At 39.6% G+C, this 18,749-nt stretch overlaps 1 protein-coding gene across 3 annotated transcripts in view; it reads right to left on the bottom strand.

Annotated features, from left to right (window-relative positions):
• Positions 1–18,749, bottom strand: part of LOC149469716 (leucine-rich repeat and immunoglobulin-like domain-containing nogo receptor-interacting protein 3) — a 175,893-nt gene that overhangs the window by 20,621 nt on the left and 136,523 nt on the right. The window contains exon 2 of one of the 3 annotated variants that reach the window (XM_089668757.1): positions 9,228–9,418. The exons of 1 other annotated variant lie outside the window; for it this stretch is intronic. The gene's annotated coding sequence lies outside the window, so the exon portion shown is untranslated. Of the gene's footprint in view, positions 1–5,480; positions 5,584–9,227; positions 9,419–18,749 lie in introns of those variants that run through there. One more of the 3 variants, XM_089668758.1, reaches the window with a different exon arrangement.

Here is an 18,749-nt window from a genome sequence, read left to right as displayed (position 1 = left end):
TGTACTACTTCCAGGCTACTTCTATCTGACTTGTGCCCTTATACTTTAATAGAAGTCACCTCCAAGCCAGATCATCATCTATGTTGATGTGATTTGAATCCGACAGGAAGATTACCCAGGCATTCGCTGAAAGTTGCTTCAGAGTAGTACTCAAGTTGCCTGGCAAAGTCGCGTGACTTTCAGGTGGCAGTAGTGTGAACCGAGACTCAATCTGTGTGTCTTAAAATGTTTTTTACTTTGCAACTTGTCCATAGCACTACTTAGACATTTACTTCAACAGGAAGTTTAAACACTGCATGTCAAGGTGTTGAATAGACCCCACATGTCACACATCACAAAAGGTGCTGTATGATACAAGGCAGACTACACAGCAAAGATCACTAGGGAGATGCTCTTGAGCTAAGTATGTTCTATTATTAAAGAAGTGGATAAAGGGGTGGAACCCTAAGAAAGATAAGTATGCTAAATTATTCTAATAAAGAAACACATGGTCTTTCAGATAAATGCCCCAGTGCTCTCCCACAAAGAAATCCATATAGATCGAAAACTGGTTTAGAGGCACTTACGGGTCTTGCAGAGGAGGAAGATCAAAAACAGCAGTGTTTTTATTGTCAACTTTTCGACAAAGCTCAGTCCACCTTTCTCAAGGTACTACAATATAGAAGTGAACAGACTAATAACCTAGTTATGACCTCACATAGTGCAAGGGTTAAAAGACACATACAGGGAAAAGGTAAAAAAAAAAATCACAAAAGGAGTAAAACACAATATATCATCAAAAAAAACCCCAAAATCCTAGCTGAAAACAAGTTCCTAGATAAAAACGACAAATTGAAGAAAAAGTGGAAGAGGTGATTGTAGCCGTATTAGTGCATTTGCGACAGAAACAATTGAGTACTGTCCGTGATACTTTTTTTATTTGCACTAACATACAATTTTGAGGACACGCTTTTGGGGTATGTCCCCTTCTTCAAGGCCCAAACAGTACTATACAAATCACAAAATTTTAGCAGAATGTTAGAAGAGATGAAAAAAAAAAGAGGCTAGAGATAAGACACAGCGAAAGCAAAATGGGGGGGGGGGGGATACTACACTCACACAGAGGGAGTCAGGCTTGAGCTGATAGTCATAAAACTGTTGGATAATGATTGAGGAATCCCATGTCCAAATTAAGGCCGTTATCTCTTGTGTCAAATAGAATTATCATTCTTAGTTCAAAAGTTTTTCTTTCGTGAATGGATTTGAAATTTCCTTTAAGAACTAAAATATTGAGGTCTCCCATTGTGTGGTCTAGTTGTGCGAAATGGTGTCCCACAGGTGTGCAGAAGTCATCTTCTTTATGTTCCTTGATGGTATGTCTGTGCAAATTCATCCTTGTTTGCAACTTCTGTCCTGTTTCGCCAACATAAGATCCTTTGCTGTATTTTCTGCACTGGATAAGGTACACAACATTACTAGAGGTGTGTCAAGGTCCTACCTTTCTTCAGAGCTTGTACATCTCCATGTGCTGACATCCATCTTGGGTTTCTGCAAAGCATGGTGAGAACCTTTATGCCTTCAGGCTTCTGCGGCTCCTCCTTAGAAGGGTGTGGTTGAGCACATTTAAACCTGCTGTCTGCAAGTGCTCTCTGCATTAGTGTCCTGTATGTTTCCTTGTTGCAAGCTCTTGTTCTGTTCTCGTTGCTCTCCTGGTAACCGACTCGGCTTGGACAAGACTATTCGCTGCTTTAACCCTTTACCTGACCTCCCGTTGCTGAACCCGGCCCGTGACCTGAGTATTCTTTGCTTACCGTCTAGTACTGTCTGCTCCGTTGTTATTGACCCGGCCTGTCTGACTACGCTACACGTGTTCCCATCTAGCTCCCACCAGCTGTACGCCATTGGCGGCAGTCGTTACCGCAGCTGGGGTAACTCGGGGGCCGCGACCTGGTCTCAGGCTGCGTCAAGTCCATCCCCACCATCAGGGGCCCTGGTGAAGGGTAGCCTGGGGCTTAGACTCTGCGCCCTGAGGGACTCTGGTCTGTGGGTAGTGGCGGTCGTCAGTTGCGGCGTGACCATACTATAGGCCTGCCTGCCCATTCCATCGTTCCTGCCCCGACAAGGTGCAGCTGTATGATCCGGAGATATTGAAGATCCCTTTTGAGTGTGTGACACTTTTTGATAGATTGATTTGGTTGCACAGTTTGCAGCGTTTTTTTATTGCAAGGTTTGCTTCCATTATTTGTGACATCTTGATCAGAAGGAAGTTTCCTTATTTCCTTATTTTTGAGGTTTGAGGGTTGTCTTATCCAACAGTTTTATGACTATCAGCTCAAGCTTGACTCCCTCTGTGTGAGTGTTATCTTCCCTACCTCCCCCCCCCTTTTGCTTTTGCTGTGTCTTATCTCTAGCCTCTTTTTTTTTTTTTTCATCTCTTCTAACATTCTGCTAAAATTGTGTGATTTGTATAGTACTGCTTGGAACTTGAAAAAGGGGACATACCCCGAAAGCTTGTCCACAAAATTGTATGTTAGTACAGAAAAAGTCGAACAAACGAAGCAGGTAATGAATAACAAATTGGCTGCCATAGTACATGGCAAACACCAGGCAGGCATGGACCATCCATATTATGGATTATATATATATATATATTGTTCTTTTTTATTGAACTATTGTGTTTTACTCCTTTTGGGAAAAGGAGTTACAGATGACTGTGCCTGTATTTCAGCATGGTAAGTAAAGGGGCATTTCACTACTTAAGAGTATTCTAAGAAAGATTGATTCAAAAACAGTTTTTGAAAAGTCCTTTACCATATTGTACAATATTGTTCCACCATGCGAAAATACCTGTTTTGTCTTCCTTAAATTTAAATTGCAATTCCACCCTCTTAAAAAATGTATATCGTCACATTTTTTCATGTTAGCATTTTGGAAACAATTTAATTTATTATGCAAATGTTCAGACAATGTAATGTATGTTCTAGTATGTCTTTTCTCTCTCTCTCCCTGCCCTCTCTCTCCCTCCCTGCCCTCTCTCTTTCTCCCTCACTGCCCTCTCTCTCCCTGCCTTCTCTCTCCCCCACCCCTACTCTCTCCCTCCCTGCCCTCTCTCTTTTCCTGCCCTGTCAGTGTGACCAGACCCTGTCCTCTCTCTCCCTACCTACCTGCCCCCTCTCTCACCATGTCCTCTTTCTCCCACCCTGCCCTCTCTCTGCCTTCTCACTCTGTCTCTGTCCTCTCTCTCCCTCTCTCTCCCTCCCTGCTCCCTCTCTCCCTCTCTGTTCTCTCTCTCTCCCTGCCCTCTCTCTCCCTCTCTCTCTCCTTCTCTGCCCTCTCTCTCTCCCTGCCCACTCTCTCTCTCCCTCTCTACCCTCTCTCTCCTTGCCCTCCCTGCAAACTCTATTTTCCTGCCCTCACTGCCCTCCCCTGTCAGTGTGACCAGACCCTGTCCTCAATCTCCCTACCTGCCCTCTCTCTCTCTCCATGCCCTCTCTCTCCCTCCCTGCCCTTTCACTCTATCTTTGTCCTCTCTCTCCCTCTCCCTCCCTTCCTGCCCTCTCCCTCTCTCCCTGCCTTCTTTCTCTCCCTGCCCTCTCTCAACCTCTCTACTCTCTTTCCCCTTCCCTACCTTCTTTCTCTCCCTGCCCTCTCCCTCTCTAATCTCTCTCCCCTTCCCTACCTTCTTTCTCTCCCTGCCCCCTCTCCCTCTCCTTCCCTCTCTCTCTCCCTGACCTCTCTCTCCTTCCCTACGCGCTTTCTCTCCCTGCTCTCTCTCTCCCTCCCTCTCTACCCTCTCTCCTTCCCTACCTTCTTCCTCTCCCTGCCCTCTCTCTCCCTCCCTGCCCTCTCTCTCTCTTCCTGGTTATGGGATAGGGGCGCTGACAACCCATGAGCCCTGTATCTTGGTACTGAACCCACTGAACAGCAGTGGCAGGAAGATGTAGGGAAGGAAAGGCAGGGAGGAAGAGTCACATTTTATGGGTCATTCAATTATATGTGTAAACATGAGACTGAACTATTGAGCTCTGGAACTAAAGCTTTTTCAAAAATTTCTGTCACTCTTTAGCTACCACATTCAATTAATAAATAGTAAAATTGTAATAAAATGAATTAACTGAATTATGAAATTAATAATATTTTCATAAATACATTTATTTTATGAATATATTTTTATTTAATTAATTAAGACATAAATGAATAATTTTAAATAAATGCTTAAATAAATTAATTGAGACAAAATACAAAATAAATAGCAACATTTTAAGTAATTCACTCAAAAAGGGTAAGAGGTTCAAATGGGATTATTTAGTAAAACACAGTATATCCATTTGCTTATCCGTAGCATTGGCTGTTAGCACTAAAGTATATGGTAAGATTTGTGTCAATATTTTATGATACAATTTCAACCTATACAGCACAGCACGGTTTTAAAAATCCTGAATGATGCATTTTTAATGTGGCAAGCCCCTTTTGGCTTGCAAAGATGCCTTCTATTAGGATACAAGAAGTGCACATAAATTGTATAACATTGTGTTTTACATGTAATATAGCAAATATAATTGCATCTATGTTCACTTGTTTACAAGAACCATTTTATTTATTCCTTCGAATGCTTCAACAACTTAAGGCTGTATAAAATATAGGATATGCTGTTTGTAAGACTAAACTGTAAATAAAGATTAAACAGCATGTCAATGAAGTAAAAATCATGTTCTGCCTCCAGCAGGGAGATTTAATAAGTTGTCCTGCCTGCAATAATAAAATTGGCCACTAGGTAGAACCTGTAATAAATGTACTGTTTTACAGAAACTAGAGAGTCTTTAGGTAAGAGTTAATAAACATTCCCATAATTCTGAGAGAAAGGAAAAAGATGCATCTTGGGAGCTCAGACTCCATCTTAGAAACTGGGAGAGGAGCCAGCTATCAGAGTACATGTCGGACTAAAACTTGCATCCCCTAAAGGCAGCATTGCTGAGGAGAATTACTTATCGCTATCTATAGCCTAACTATTCATTGTGTTTTCTGTAAGTATTTATGTTGATTATACTTCTGTACTTCTTATCTGTTGTTCCTTGTAGTTTTACCCCACCCTGTTTTGTTAATAAAGCCTCAAGATTGCATTCAGTCTATCTTATTGCAGAATAGGAGGGTTTAGCTGCACGTCGAGTTACACACAAGGAAACATGTAGAGAGGAAAGGAAAAATCATGTTGAAGTAAGCCCCACAGGCATAAGATGAAAAGAAAAAAAACAATGTAGGGATTTCAACAGAGGATATAATAGTGTATGCACAGCAGTGGCATACCTGGGTCTGCTTTGGGTACAACCAGCTGGTGCATTTTTGACCATACATTATAATTTTACAATTTTAGGTATTATTAACCTCCCTGGCGGTATTCCTGAGTGTAGCTCGGGGTTAATTATCAGTACCAGAAGCGATAACCCCGAGCTACACTCGGGATTACCCAGCAGCATTGCTCTGGGATTCCCTGTTTCACTTACCTTGTCCTTCGCTCCCGCAATGTCCCCCTTGCAGCGTCCCTTGCCATCTCCTCCAGCCGATGCCGGCAACTGTCTTCTGGAATCCGGTCCCTGCGAGCGTCGAGACGTACGGCGGCCGGAACCGGTGGGAAATTTTAAAATTTTAAAAAGTGACATTCACGAAATACACTAAAATCACATAATAAAACATTAATGTATCAAACCATTTCACATACATTTTGTCCCTAGTGCTTTGTCCTGTGCCCTGCCTGCATTTTTTACTGTTATTTCAGCCTTGAAACGTCCATGGCATCCAAAAAGCTTCCCTGTATGTCAAAAGCGGTTTTAGACCAGCTAGAGAACATGATTCATAGGGAAATTCGTCATCAGACACTGAAAACGATTTTGCGACTAAGCTCAGTGATGTGCAAACTTGGTGCTCTATTTCAAATTTCAGTATTTTTGGTTTGATTATATTATTGAATTAAATTTATTATTATATTATTATTTTTTATGATTATTTATCATATTATAATTTATGATTTCGTGTTTCAAATTTTCTAATACCTGGGATGTTTACTAGACTCTTGTTTGGACAGATTTCAGTGAGTTATTCCTAAAAATTACAGGCCTACAATAAAAAAACGACATATTGCCATGCAAAAAAAGGTACCGCTTTCAGCACAGAAATATTGACATAATCATACCGCTAAGGATGTTAAAGTATTAACCCCCCCCAAAAAAGTTATCACTTTTCATTCTAGCCATTCATAGATATTTTGACTGCATTTATTTCTTTTTTAAACTTTTTTCCTTTATTTTAACCTGTTTATCCTGCCATTAAGTTTGTTATATTTTTTAACAGACCAAGTAGTCCAGATAAAGTGGCAGTTAGAGGGTTGAGACAAACCATTTAACACTCACAGGAGTGCTTACAATGGTCAACTTTTATTCATTTATGTACGAGTGGCGTTCAAGTCAAACTGGGAGTGGAGACACCCTAACACAGGAAGTGTTTTATTAGCTGGATCACTGGGTGAAAACAATAGAAGAAAAAGCCTAAAACTAATGTAGCTATCACATCTAAGGATTGGTAAGCTGCAATATATTACATCTTTGTCTTTGGGTTTAATATTGCTTTAAGTCACTGCTGTCTAGGGGATAGTGATACTATAATTTAGCTTCTGTATGCCTGTCATTATTATTATGTTTCACCATGGTATACTATGTGCAAGACTTTACCAGTTTTATTTTTATATTCTAGGATTATATAAACGTTATCCAGGTAAAGAAAATCTTCACTAACTTTTTCTGCCCATACTTAAGGGGTCTATTTGTAGTCAGATTTACACAACACATACATTCATGCAACAGTTACCTAGTTCACATATTTTCCTAACTCAATCTAATTAGAACAATCTGCAAATACTAGGTGAAAACTGTGTGAAAACCTTTATAAAATAGACTCCTTTGTATTCATTTGTTTAACAATTGTTATTGGAAATAATTTTGAGGAGACTGAGGGGATATGATATCAGTGTCAGATATGCTAGGTATGCCATAGATGCAAACTAATAATATTCAGAAAATTGCCTACTTCCGGAGTCAGTAAGAAAATGGAGATGTTCCTAGGGACATACTTGAAATTGAGGTTTTATCTCCCTAGCTGAGCAACAGAGGAAGATATATGGTTCTGGCAATCCAGACTACAAATTTGGAGAAAAACTGAAATTATGTTTGGGCGACAATAGACTCCCAATTGATCAATATATTGGCTGTATGTAAAATATTAACGTTGGCACAGCAGGTCAGAAAATATCAGAAATATGGCTGTAATAGAGATATTCGTTTGCTAGTTTGTATGTCTGGAAATGGCTGTTTCTGCTTAGGTATTCTTACATAGGTGTTCTGTATGTGAGGCAGACCATTTTTCTGTTTGCTTGTCAAAGCTTATGTTTGAAAGGAAGAACCAATATACCATTTTTTCTTTACAGTAATTATAATCAATATAATTAAAATAATGTAATGCTTAATTCATCTATTTACAATTATTACATTTTACTATGTTGATCGTTGAGTTTGCCCAGCCCAGAGTGAAACAAACAAACTAGTAGTTTGCTACTGCAAATTATTGGTAGACATTGGATTGGGCGCTATAATCCACACTTCAGATACCATCTCAAGGGTCAAAATTTTCTTCAAGTTGATGCCATCTCATTCTCACAAAAAGTTGTGCAGCAGAGAGTCAGCCTTCACCACCTGGGGGCTATTCCCAATATAATACGGCTACATTTACCTGTTTAGTATTCAACAGCTGTTTTCAAGTATACCAAAGGCACGCTAGATTGTCTTTCTTGCCTAGCACAAATAATAAATGTAATCTTTTGTTTTATTATGCTCAGTCCTTGCTGTCTAGAGCCTATAAAATGATCACCAATGGCAAAAAATTAATCTTAAAATTAAGGGACAGGGCATTGAACGCTTGGTAATTTGGTGCAGAGGGAGACCTTCTGGCAGGTTAAGATATTCCTCACAATGATTTTGGCTGAATAAAGAGTGCTGGAAGACAGCCCAGAGTACAGTGCTACCCTTTTTTAACATAAATGTCCCAACAGTTCGTATATGATTTGAGCATTAACAGAAAAGCAAAATATTTTTTAACATATCTGCTGCCACTGCTGAGGGCATGGTGAAAAATGCCTACGGCTGCCAGAGATAAGGATCTTGCATCTCTGCCAGAAGCACTGTAGAATCTCCTTCTATCTGACCTTGTAGGATATAAGCTTAGCCTTGTTGTTGAACAGTCTACAGAGAACCTGGCTCATCCTCAACACAATCAAACTGTGGATTTTCTAACTCTAAATATGAAATGTCAAGGGGGAATTTTCAAGTGCCAAAAACCTGTGCAAGCCATAAGAGCTCAATGGCGGACTATGAAGGATAACTTCAATAGCAAATTATGTTAATAAAACTCCAGCAGAAGTGAAGCAAGAAAGATTTCACATTAAGTCTAATGCTGTCCCTTGGGCATATCATGGAAATTAGTAATTGCTTTTTTTACAGTATGTATATTTGTATATTGGCTTACATATTTGTTAAAAAAATAAACTGTGATAATGGACAAGGGACAGTACCATAAACAGAGGCTTTCTCTTTGAGGAATAAAAATTCTGATGTTCTGTGGATAGAGCTGGACCCATAAGGTAATCTTAATTGTATTGTTATCATAAAGTATTAATGTTGATTTAAACGATCTGGTTCCATGGCAGGCAGATTCTACACCCTAGAGCATGGGTGTCAAACTGGCGGCCCTCCAGCTGTTGCGAAACTACAAGTCCCATCATGCCTCTACCTTTGGGAGTCATGCTTGTAACTGTCAATCTTGCAATGCCTCATGGGACTTGTACTTTGGAAACAGCTGGAGGGCCACCAGTTTGACACCTGTGCCATAGAGAATCTTCATGGTTTCCTTGGCTTGTACCATAATGTAACAAAAATGGAAGTTGAAGTGCCAAACTACTATGAGAGACATTCAAGTCAAACTGGGACTTTTAATTTTATAGGTATAAAAAGTGATGCTAGCATGGCAGTACTACATGAATCAGTAAGTGGTAAATGTGTCCTGTTACTGATAGGTGGTGTACATGTCGTGGACCAGTCCAGAAACCGTTAATCATGATGGCAGACAACAGTGATAGTGCATGCATGGAACAGCATGTGGTGATGAAGCTTCTTGAGAATGAAGCCATAAAACCCACAGATACCTACAGAATACTTCAAGCACAGTACGATGATAAGATGCTCAGCCGCAGTAAGACATTTGAATGGTGTAAACATTTAAAACATGGCTGTACGTCTGTCAGTGACGATCCCACCCGTAGTGGTTCCCAGACCACAGCAGTAATTCCTGTGAACATTCAGCGCGTGGAACGGCCGATCCTGTATAATCAACGCATAACCTGTCAAGACATTGCACAAGAGACAAATCATTCTGTGGGAACGGTGAACACAATGATGACACAGTTATGCAGGATGGTCCTAGGATGGTTCATGCATACTGACAAATCTTTCTATGTCGAAGCTTTCCAAGCATTAGTTTTTATGCTGGAGTAAGTGTATAAATGTAGCAGAGGAGTATGTAGAAAAATAAATACAGTTTCTGCTCCCTGAAATTTGTTCTTTTATTATATAAACTCAAAAGTCCCAGTTTGACTTGAATGCCCCTTGCACTAAGAGGCCCAGATGCAACTTTCTTCTAAGGGCTCATGTACACTACTGCTCCTAAACGTGAGGTTTTTTTGCAAAAGCCCCTGAACTCAACTCAATAAAAGCCTATGTGTCCATGTACAGGAGCAGCAGAGTTTAGGGGCAGTTAAACGTTTCGGGCAAAAAACGTTATATGTGTAAACGTGTGCAAACACGTCTAAACGTTATTTGCGTTTAGCGCTTGGGCATTTATCCATGTCAGTTGAAAATACTGTGGCCAATTACACGCATTTTTGCCGTGTTTAGCATTTTTCTGCTGCCAGAAGAGCTAAACATCTAGGGAAGTTCATGTGTTCAAGAAAAGTTAGGGGGACAATCCAAAGAGTATCCAGTGCATTTCATGGGTCCAAAAACAAGTGAGCTGGACCTTTAATGTTATTTCTTTCCAGTGTGATTACAAGCATAGGTCTTGTCTGCAGATGTAGTAATGCCCATTTTCCAAAAACATCAAAATTAGAAGGGCTACTTTGTATGCTGGGTATTATTGTCTGACTGTGGTCTGTAAATATTATAAAAAAAGAACATTATTTTTAATGGTGCATATTTTCAGCTGTATTTTTATAACAATTGTAGAACTTTTTTTTCTTATTTACTTTTTTATTTACTGCAAATGTGGGATTTTTAAGTTTTTTTTAATTGTGGCCATATAGTGTATATATTCAGTGTATATATATATACACATATATATACACACATATATATATATACACACATACATACATACACACACACACACATATATATACGCACACAATATCCATTCACGGGAGCGCTGCTCGGGAGCAAGCCTACTGGGCACTTGGTGGGGGGGGGGGGAGCCAGGAGCACCCAAAAAGAAGAGGATTGCGGCTGCTCTGTGCAAAATCAGAGCAGGTAAGTATAACATGTTTGTTATTTAAAAAAAAAATCCTTATTTAGAATCACTTTAAGAAGTGTTTTGTGGGTACACAGACTGAATCATATGTGTACTGTGAGTAGGCTTATGCTATGTTTAAATGCTATGTTATGCTATGTTCATATGGGCCATGCCCAATATTTAGCGCAATTATGGCCCACACATTTTTTTAGCGCCATGCTCTGTGTTTACGTTTTCCTCTTTCCAGGTGTTTCCTCTTTCCTAACTCATGATACTGGGAGGTATGGTCTTGTATACAAATAGAACCATACAAACAGGTATAGGATAACCTGGCTGCTTGCTAGCTGGAGGAATACTTTCATATATGAAGCCCTATATTATTATTATTATTATTATTATTATTATACAGTATTTATAAAGCGCCAATAGTTCTCTCAGCACTGTACATTACATATACAGTTGCAAGAAAAAGTATGTGAACCCCTTGGGATTATGTGGAGTTTTGCATGAATTGGGCATAAAATGTCATCTAAGTCACAACAATAGAAGAACACAGTCTGATGAACATAATACTACACAAACATTAGATGTTGCCATGGTTTAATTGCACATAACATGTAAACATTCACAGTGCAGCGAGGAAAAAGTATGTGAACCTTTGGACTTAATAACTGGCTGACCCTCCTTTGGCATCAATAACCTCAACCAAACGTTTTCTGTAGTTGCAGATCAGACCTGCACAACAATCTGGAGTAATTTTGGACCACTCCTCTTCACAAAACGGTTTCAGTGTAGCAATATTCTTGGGATGTCTGGTGTGAATCGCTCTCTTAAGGTCATGACACAGCATTTCAATCGGGTTGTGGTCAGGACTCTGACTGGGCCACTCCAGAAGGCGTATTCTGTGCTGTTGCAGCCATTGTTTTGTTGAATTACCTGTATGCTTTGGGTCATTGTCCTGTTGCACCACCCATCCTCTGCGGAGCTTCAGTTGGCGGACAGATGGTCGTACGTTTTCCTGCAAAATGCCTTGATAAACTCTGGAATTTATTTTCCCATTAATGACAACAATCCGTCCAGGCCCTGAGGCAGCAAAGCAGCCCCAAACCATGATGCTCCCTCCGCCATGTTTTACAGTGGGGATGAGGTTTTGATGTTGGTGTGCTGTGCCTTTTTTTCTCCACACATAGTGTTGTGTGTTCTTCCCAAACAACTCAATCTTGGTTTCATCTGTCCACAGTATATTTTGCCAGTAGTGCCGTGGAACATCCAGGTGTTCTTTTGCAAACTTCAAACGTGCTGCAATATTCTTTTTGGACAGCAATGGCTTCCTCTGTGGTGTCCTCCCATGTACTCCATTCTTGTTTAATGTTTTCCTTATTGTAGATGTGTCAACAAAAATGTTAGCATGTGCCAGAGATTTCTGTAGGTCTTTAGCTGACACTCTGGGATTCTTCTTTACCTCATGCAGCATTCTGCGCTGTGCTCTTGCAGTCATTTTTACAGGATGACCACGCCAAGGGAGAGTAGCAACAGTGCTAAACTTTCTCCATTTGTAGACAGTCTGTCTTACCGTGGACACATGAACATCAAGGCTTTTGGAGATACTTTTGTAACCCTTTCCAGCTTCATGCAAGTCAACAATTCTTGATCGTAGGTCTTCTGAGAGCTCTTTTCTGTGAGGCATGGTTCACATCAGACAGTGCTTCTTGAAACCAGTAAACCCAAAACAGGTGTGTGTTTTTTAAGGGCAGGACAGCTGTCAGCAACACATCCAATATCATCACATTGATTGGAGTCAAGGTTTGCTCAATCCTGGCTCCAATTAGCTCTGGGAGAAGTCATTAAGCTAGGGCCTCACATACTTTTTCCTCCCTGCACTGTGAATGTTTACATGTTATGTGTTATTAACCATGGCAACATCTAATGTTTGTGTAGTATTATGTTCATCAGACTGTGTTCTTCTATTGTTGTGACTTAGATGACGTTCAGAGCACATTTTATGCCCAATTCATGCAAAACTCCACGTAATCCCAAGGGGTTCACATACTTTTTCTTGCAACTGTACATTAGACAAACATTTAGCAACAGTTATTAGGAAAAACTGTGACATCTGGTTAAAAGCATTCACATAAAGATGTTACATTTTTGTGAATAAAATATTTTCGAATAAGATCTCTGGAAAAAGGAGATTAAAATACATAGTGTGAAGGAAGAAAGGGAAATACACATATACAGGCTAACCTCGGTTTACAAACACCTCGGTTAACGTAATTTTCGGTTTACAAATGAAAATCCATTGAAAATAAAGGCTCGGTTTACAATTTTTTTTCACAATACGAACATATTAATTGGTTTTCAATGCATTTACAAATTTTTTTTTAATCATGTCTCTGTACAGTACTAAGCCTTTAAAGTGTACTGAATAAAGAGTTTTGAACAGAGAAGACTTTTTTTTACTTTTTTCTAACCTCCGGAACGGATTAATTGGTTTTCAGTGCATTTAAGAATTCATTTTTAATCATGTCCCTGTACAGTATTTATGCATTTAAAGTTCACTTTACAAAGAGTTTTGAACAGATAAAAGACTTCTTTTTACTTTTTTCTGACCTCCGGAATGGATTAATTGGTTTTCAATGCATTCCTATTGGAAACAGCGTTTCGGTTTACAAATTTTTTGCAATACGAATAGTCCCGCAGAACAAATTAAATTCATAAACCAAGGTACGCCTGTATGTTGCAGAGTTAATACAGATAATACAAAATGTATGCACAAATTAACACTATCTTACTATACTCTTATAGTTTCTCTGAATTCTGTCAAAGCTGACTGTGAGAAGTTGATTTACTAAAGGCAAGCAGGTTATTCACTTTGTAAGGGAATTTTCACTTAGCTTAGTAAATGAGGTGAAGCTCTGCTAATTTCCATAGTCCAATCATGTGCAAGCATAAACAATTCCTTTCACCTTTCCATATTAACTAAGTGAAGTGAAAATTCCCATGCAAAGTGAAATTTTTTTTTTTAAATATTGGATATTATGTCCTCTAAACTTCACATCCCAACAGTCAATCTCAAACCTTCTTTATGCAATAGCAATGTATTGCCTGAATATTTATCCACTCCACAGCTAGAATGTGGCATAGATTTGCGATTACATATCTAGGTCAAATTCTTGTGTGTGGCAAGATTAAATCTTTTGATCAATTTAGGATTGAATTCAGTTTTCCAAACCATGTATACTTTCATTATATCCAACTAAGGCACAGTTTGGGGATGTGATAGGTGAGGTGCCAGATAACCCTATTTATAAATTCAAAATTGGCAGCTTTTCCTACAAAAACCTCATGTGAGGGACACAGAGGGCCCCATGCTAGATGACGAGCGGGAGGAAGCTCACAGCTGTACCTTCAGCTCAAGGCCTGCCTCACTCCAGTTCATATTTCCTGATAAAAACCTACTCAAAGTCCACTCTGTCCCAAAAGACAGGTTGCAAGTGGCACCTTTTTTCATCTAGTGCGGGCATGTCCAGAAATCCAGTCTTTCATGATCTTATGATGTCTGTTGTTGGCTTGGACCCAAAGGCATCATTGAATATGTTAAGATAGACCTATACACTAACGTTTTCTTCTTGAAGCTTTATGTATTACCAAAAACTGCAATCTTTGCCTCCCATGTTATTGCAATGGCTGAAAACTGTTAACAATGTTCTACTTCTTAAGAGGGTTGTTTATGAACCTAGAGGCTTCCCTGATAAAAATCAAAAAAGCTGGGACAGATGGCTCTCTTCTTCTACCTGTAAGCTGTTATCATGATCTCATCATGTGCCTTTGCAATTATAGTGAAGGCATTCTTCAGGCACTTGGGGATTCACCTACTTCCACTGCTGCAATTTTGGGCACTTACAATGGTTTCTTGTCTTTTCACATTACATATACACAGGTCAAAAGCGTGATTGCTTTGACATTGAATTTTATTGTTCGAAAACTATTTTCCTTTCAGTTCATTATTCAATATCTTTTTGTATACTGGACATGTATATTCAGTGCAGCAGGGAACTGTCAAGCATATTTTTACTGAGATATCTGTACAGTTGCAAGAAAAAGTATGTGAACCCCTTGGGATTATGTGGAGTTTTGCATGAATTGGGCATAAAATGTGCTCTGAACGTCATCTAAGTCACAACAATAGAAGAACACAGTCTGATGAACATAATACTACACAAACATTAGATGTTGCCATGGTTTAATTGCACATAACATGTAAACATTCGCAGTGCAGGGAGGAAAAAGTATGTGAACCTTTGGACTTAATGACTGGTTGACCCTCCTTTGGCAGCAATAACCTCAACCAAACGTTTCCTGTAGTTGCAGATTAGACCTGCACAACGATCTGGAGTAATTTTGGACCACTCCTCTTCACAAAACTGTTTCAGTGTAGCAATATTCTTGGGATGTCTGGTGTGAATCGCTCTCTTAAGGTCATGACACAGCATTTCAATCGGGTTGAGGTCAGGACTCTGACTGGGCCACTCCAGAAGGCGTATTCTGTGCTGTTGCAGCCATTTTTTTGTTGAATTACTTGTATGGTTTGGGTCATTGTCCTGTTGCATCACCCATCCTCTGCGGAGCTTCAGTTGGCGGACAGATGGTCGTACATTTTCCTGCCAAATGTCTTGATAAACTCTGGAATTTATTTTCCCATCAATGACAACAATCCGTCCAGGCCCTGAGCCAGCAAAGCAGCCCCAAACCATGATGCTCCCTCCGCCATGTTTTACAGTGGGGATGAGGTTTTGATGTTGGTGTGCTGTGCCTTTTTTTCTCCACACATAGTGTTGTGTGTTCTTCCCAAACCACTCAATCTTGGTTTCATCTGTCCACAGTATATTTTGCCAGTAGTGCTGTGGAACATCCAGGGACTCTTTTGCAAACTTCAAACGTGCTGCAATATTCTTTTTGGACAGCAATGGCTTCCTCCGTGGTGTCCTCCCATGTACTCCATTCTTGTTTAATGTTTTCCTTATTGTAGATGTGTCAACAAAAATGTTAGCATGTGCCAGAGATTTCTGTAGGTCTTTAGCTGACACTCTGGGATTCTTCTTTACCTCATGCAGCATTCTGCGCTGTGCTCTTGCAGTCATTTTTACAGGACGATCACGCCAAGGGAGAGTAGCAACAGTGCTAAACTTTCTCCATTTGTAGACAGTCTGTCTTACCGTGGACACACGAACATCAAGGCTTTTGGAGATACTTTTGTAACCCTTTCCAGCTTCATGCAAGTCAACAATTCTTGATCGTAGGTCTTCTGAGAGCTCTTTTCTGTGAGGCATGGTTCACATCAGACAGTGCTTCTTGAAACCAGTAAACCCAAAACAGGTGTGTGTTTTTTAAGGGCAGGACAGCTGTCAGCAACACATCCAATATCATCACACTGATTGGAGTCAAGGTTGGCTCACTCCTGGCTCCAATTAGCTCTGGGAGAAGTCATTAAGCTAGGGCCTCACATACTTTTTCCTCCCTGCACTGTGAATGTTTACATGTTATGTGCAATTAAACCATGACAACATCTAATGTTTGTGTAGTATTATGTTCAGCAGACTGTGTTCTTCTATTGTTGTGACTTAGATGACGTTCAGAGCACATTTTATGCCCAATTCATGCAAAACTCCACGTAATCCCAAGGGGTTCACATACTTTTTCTTGCAACTGTATATGTCAATTTTATTAGTCTTAGGGGGTAATATGTTATTTTCTTGTCAAATTCTCTATTGTACAAACACCTGTAATAATTCTGACTGGGCTTTTATCATGTACAAACTCTGCCTAGTCATTGTACTGGTGTACTTTTTCGAAAATGTTTTTTTGTCCGTTAGGGGGAGAATTAAAGATACAGGAGACAATTCCCCTGCAAAGTTAAAAACGTATTTGCCTTTAGTAGATAAACCCCCCTGTCTCATATTAGGACAGAATGGGATAGACTCAGGACCTTCTTTCTGCTCTCTGATAAATGTGTATTTTCAATCACGTTATTGATACATAATATAGTTGCTAACCGAAAACACAAAAGAAAGCCACCAACCTTGAATCAAACCTAATGTCTGCAAAAATGTACATTAAATCTAGAAGACCTTTTTACAGAATGCATATGGAAATGCACATTAAAATGTATGTACAATGTATATAATGTGTGAAAAAAATGCATCATGTTCTATGCAAAGAGATATAAAAAGGCAAGTGTTTGTAAAAACTAACTAGTGTATAAGCCTTAATATTTAATTTTAAAACAACACCAATCCTTACACCAATATACATGTTCTGTTTTGTTTTTAGACAATTAGGCCATGACACTTCTTGGAAACCACAAGTTTAACCACTTAAGGTTCACCCTATATTAGTGTATCTGCTACAGGGCAGCCCTCTTATGCAAAATCATATATATATATATATATATATATATACGTGATTGTGCATTTCTGGCAGGGAAGGGGGGGGGGTGTGCTTCACCGCCGGATCGCTTCTGCTGTGAATACTCAGAGCAGAAGCCGATCTGTGAGTGCCAGTGAACAGATGTCTATCGGTGGATAAATGTCTGCTGGCACCCGCCGATCATCGGTCAGGATCAGGGTTGGACTGAACATTTGGAAACTTGGGCACTGCCCGAGGCCCCAGGGTCGGTAGGGGGCCCCATGAGATGCCCCTGGTACCTTTTTCATAGGCTTTTTTGAGTTTGGGCAAGGACACAGGGGCCCCATGATCCCCTATTGCCCGGGGGCCGCATGAGTTGTCAGTCTTCCCCTGGTCAGGACACAGAAAAGGACTCTAAAGCAGAGCTCAGTTCTTAGAGGAGGGGGAGTGAAGGATCATGTGTCCCTGCAAAGCTGGGCACACGATCCTTCACATCTCCTAGAAGAAGTACCACCTAGTGTACACCAAACACAAAGCTAGGCACACAATCCTTTGATCACCCTAGATGTTTAACCCCTTCCCAGCCAGTGTCATTAGTACAGTGTCAGTGCATATTTTTAGCACTGATCACTATTTGTGTCATTGGTGCCCACAAAGTGTCAGTGTAAAAATGTCTGCTGCAATATCAGAGTCCCACTATAAGTTGCTGATCTCTGTCATTACTAGTAAAATACATAAATTCAAGTATATATCCCATAGTTTGTAGATGCTATAACTTTTGTGCAAACAAATCAATGCATGCTTATTAGGATTTTTTTTTTACCAAAAATATGTAGCAAAACACATTTTGGCTGAAATTTATGAAGAAATTTGATTATTAAATGTTTTTATTGGATATGTTTTACAGCATAAAATAAAAAATATTGTTTTTTTTTTTAAATTGTTGGTCTTTTTTATAACACAAAAAGTAAAAAATGCAGAGGTTAACAAATACCACCAAACAAAAGCTCTATTTGTGGGGGAAAAAAATGACATAAATTTCATTTATGTAAAGTGTTGCATAACTGTGCAATTGTCAGCTAAAGTAACGCAGTGCAAAAAATGGCCTGGCCAGGAAGGGGAGTAAACCTTCTGGAGGTTTAATATATAAATATATATATATTTATGGAAAATCGCCACAGGGCTGCAAACAGTTTGCATTTATTCACGGCATTAAGTCTGGTACCAGTTTAAACAGAGTGCATAAGGTTATTATAGAGTAAAAAAAACAGCATTACTGAATGAGATTTATTTCATTCAGTGCACTGAGTATGAAGGATATTCTGACCTCTGTGTCACAACTGCCGGCTGTGCATATAATGACTTGTCATTCTGTTGCCTAACAAGATTCTGGATGTAATGCATCTCCCTGTTTTGTGCGCTAACAGACAATGAAGAATTTGGGAAGAGAGAGAAAGAATATCCTACTTGAAGGAACACAAATCTGTTGGGTGGAAGGAACGGTAAGCATTCACTTTCTTTTTTAAAGGGAGCTTGTTTACTATGGAACTTTAGTTTGAAGACCAAAGCATCAAGGACCTGTGCAAATTGGCCTTTATCCACATTGGATGGGTCCTATGTTCCATATAGGGTTGCAAAAACCACTGGAATGCAAAAGATATGAAGGTCTAACAAAGTAAACTGCAGGTCAAATGCACCTCCCAATTATTACTGAATGATCTCAGACTGATGCTATTGATACAGGCCCAAAGTCTGTTCAAATC

This window comes from Staurois parvus, unplaced genomic scaffold, assembly GCF_062004578.1.
Source record: "Staurois parvus isolate SC_StPar_1 unplaced genomic scaffold, SC_StPar_1.0 ptg000062l, whole genome shotgun sequence".
Classification (NCBI taxonomy): domain Eukaryota; kingdom Metazoa; phylum Chordata; class Amphibia; order Anura; family Ranidae; genus Staurois; species Staurois parvus.
This window is presented reverse-complemented; position numbering and strand designations above follow the sequence as displayed.